Source organism: Benincasa hispida, chromosome 7 (assembly GCF_027475165.1).
Source record: "Benincasa hispida cultivar pf3 chromosome 7, pf3_genome.v1.1, whole genome shotgun sequence".
Classification (NCBI taxonomy): domain Eukaryota; kingdom Viridiplantae; phylum Streptophyta; class Magnoliopsida; order Cucurbitales; family Cucurbitaceae; genus Benincasa; species Benincasa hispida.
In genome coordinates, this window is record NC_143484.1 from 8,985,351 (window position 1) to 8,989,288 (window position 3,938).

A 3,938-nucleotide genomic window follows, 5' to 3' on the forward strand; every position below is an offset into this window, starting at 1 on the left:
ATAAGTTAATTTGAAACGTTCAAATTAGAATCAAAGAAATTAGTAATTATATGAGATATGATTACACGTTTAATTTTAAGAACTAACAGAATTGGAGAATTAATATTTAAATATGATTTAAATATATGAAGGTAGATTTGTGTAAAATTAATTTAATATTTGATATTAAATTAATTAGAATATTTAAATTGTTTAAATAGTTATTTATTAATTTTATTAAAAAAATTAATTTATGAAATTAATTTTGTAAAATTAATAATATTTTCAATTTTAGAAAATAAATTGATTTTTTGAAATCAATTGAAAATTTGAAAAATATCTAAAAACAAAAAAATGGAATATTGATTTTTTCCAATATCATCTTCAAGTTGCTCACACTAAATCCACCTCTTTTTGCTTCAATAACACCAAGCATGAGCTGCATCTCATGCAACCATCTTCTTTGCATGATAGTCTGCAATATATTGAGAAGATTGGAGTAGAATTAATGGATGCAATCTATAGAATTTTTGTTGAAAAATTTGTATTGAAGAAGGTGTTCTTCAAGTGGGTTGAAGCGGTAAGCTATTCTCCAAGTTCCTTTCATTCAAGCTTATCTTGAATCCCACAATTCAATCTAAAGCTCTAAGAGAATAGGGGGAAAGATCTTGAGGTGGTCTAAAATAAGATTTGGAGTAGTTTGTAGCTGAGAATCAAGAGTTGAAGAAGTTCTACAAAGGTATGGCTTGAAACACCCTTGTTCTAGCTTGAGCATGCTTTAGTTACAGCCAAAATTAAGGAATTAGAGTACTTATTAATCCTTGTTGCTTTCGCTGTTGCTGATACATTCCTACAATTGTATCAGAGCATCATATAAGCATTCAATTCGGTTTAATTTTGGTATGGTGGGCGTTTTTCATGAGTTATATGAAACTGGTGCACTGATATGGTTTTCTAAGTTTTTGGCATTTTATTTCTTTCTGATTTCTCGATTAAATTTGTAATTGGTTCTTGTTTGATGAGCTTATATTTGTTCTCAAGCGTTTGTAATTTATTTGGAGTCATTAGAGTTGAAATTAAGTTGTAATTGAAGAAACAAGTGAAGAAGGCCGAGTTACAGATTCCAGTTTTTCAGCCTCTGCTCAAATATCATCGTTGAGGTTTATATGCTAGACGATCGTCTAGCTACGGACGTTAAATGATGTGAAGAAAAGCTAGATGATCGTGTAGCTACGGGCGCTGGGTGTTGACGTATTGTATGCTAGATGATCATGTACCTACTGGAGCTAAACGATGTGTTGAGGCACTATACGATAGCGCTACACGCTCGTGTAGCTTTGCATGGGAGCTAAACGATGCGTTGAAGTGATATACGATGGCACTACACGATTATTTAGCTTTGTGTGGCAGCTAAACAATGCGTTGAAGCATTATGCATTAGCACTACACAATTGTGTAGCTATACGCTCATAAACGATCAACAAGAGGTGTTGTGCGATGACGCTAAGCGATTGTGTAGTTTTGACCGGTGCTAAACGTTGGCACTATACGATGGATGGAAGAAACTACACGATCGTGTAGCTTGGTCAGGTGCTATACGATGGTGCTACACTATTAGGCAAACACTAGACGATAGTTGTCAGTGCTACACATGAACCTCAGCGAGATTTCGAGCATGGATGAGAGAAGCCAGTTCAACTAGTTTTCTCGAGGTCCTATCCGGTTCAACCTCAAAAGGTTTTTGGTATTGGGATTAGTGTTCTAATTCTCCCGGAGTCTCGTTGTTTGTAATTATAAACATTGTTTTATGAATAAAAATAACTGTTATTTCATTCTGGCATTTACTCATATCCAATAAACAAAGCTCCATGGTTATCTTATGTAAACTTAAGCATGTATATGTGATATATAAGTGGATCATGCCTTAAGTGATAACCTAAATAGGTCTGTAGTATAAGGATTAAGGTGGGATACCTGATCCTGGTGACACTACGAATACGACCCATTTTGTAGAGGTTTGCAAGTGTTGTAAACTACTACAGATGGTAGATCCTGACCATTTATGTGGAGACATGCGAGCGGGGGTGTCCTATACAAAGAGTTTGTATAAGATCAGACCACAAGATGACTAGACTCTGTATATAACATCGTTGATACTGGAGACTTACATCTCACCTAAACGACCATAGGTGACACGACCTCAATCCTGAGTGTTATGGGAACTCCTGCCTTTGAGGGCGGTCCTTTGATCAGTATGGGTGAGAGTGGCCAGATTGCCAACTCAACATGCCTATCTTTTTGGGGGCATGTCTGATCTGGGAGTTGAGAACTCATTTACACAAGATGGAGTTCACTCTTTCCCCGAAGCAAGGGTAAGTAGATAGATTCCTCCCTTAAGGGCTGATTCCGGGTCTTGAACATATTGGCCACATCCTCTCTTGGAAGAGAGGACCGAATCATAGTAGGACTATGAGTTATTGTTCATTAGAGGAATCAATGATACTTAAGGAGCTAGATGTAACTACAGGGACAAAACGGTAAGTTGGCCCAGCTATACTTACGAGCGATCAGTGAAGGGTTATCGCACTTTTGATTGGTTGATATGGACACAGAAATATATATCTATAGTGAGGAGAATGCAATTGTCGGTCCTTAGTGGAGTGCCCGACAATTAACGAATGGTGGATCTCGTGATAAAGAGTTTAGTCAGTTATTCACGTACCGTTGGAGCTTCAAGCTACAGGTCCATAAGGTCCCATTGGTAGCTCAATGGATTCAGGTTGAAAATTAGTTCTTGGGGTTAGTTTAAAGTGTTCAAATTAACAAGAGGAAATTCAATTATATATGATAAAATTGATGTGATGTATGAGATACATCAAGTGGAGGATTAATGTAAATATGATTTACATTAAGCACCATAAAATAGAAAAAGAACTATGGTTTGTATGTTTCATGAGATGAAATATTAAAACTATAGGTTATAAATATAATATGGTAAGTTGGTTATCATATTTATTTATAATATATTAATTATGTGATAATTAAATTTTTTTTCTCTAATAATCAATTGAGTGGGAGGTTATTGGTGGTTTTGTGGTAACTGTGAGATAAAAGGAAAAATATTTTCCTAAATTTAGGAAGTTGCTACTTTCGGAAAGTTTCTCACAAAAAAGCTATCAAGTGAAAGTGTTTCACTAAGCGGTAGATGGCAGAGACTAAATGATTTTGCAACTTTGACTATACGATAGTTCATCAGCTGATCGTAGCTACATGATCGCGTGGCTAAGTCTATAAGATAGGCTGCCATTTACTAAATGATCGAGCACATTGTTTATACGATAGACAACTTACTATCTCCCATTTGCTCGATCGTCTACCCGACTATTGTCCTCCAGTCTCTTCCTCAAGCCAAGATCACACAGAGCCTAAAACTCCTAGATTCTCACATCGAGAATACCAAGGTAACCATTGTGATGGTGTCCTCACTCACTTCGTGGATCGAGTAAGATCGATTTGTTTCATGGGGGCTATTCATTGTGTTCTTATGGTCGTGTTGTTGGTAGCAGTCTGTTCGTTGTGTTCATGTTGCTGTGGATGCTTGTAGACTGATCGAGAGATTCTTGAAGAATGTTTCTTCAAAGGTATGCATACTCTATCCCTTAATACTCTTGTTATCATGTTGTAATTTCGTGTTGTGCATGACCTGTTTGTTTTCGTTTTTGTACTGTAATTGTTTATGTTCAATTTTGAATGGAATTTGGAACGATCCTTCCGTTGCTTATGGAAATCCTCATGCTTGATTTTCTTCAATTGGTATTAGTGACAGGTTGCTCTGATATTCCAAATTACCATTTTGGTTTTGAACTTCTTTTATAGCCATGGTGGGTTTTCTGCATTGCGTTTAAGTGTTAAATGCATTTTGGATGTGTTGATGAATGTTTACGGGTTAATTGCCTCTA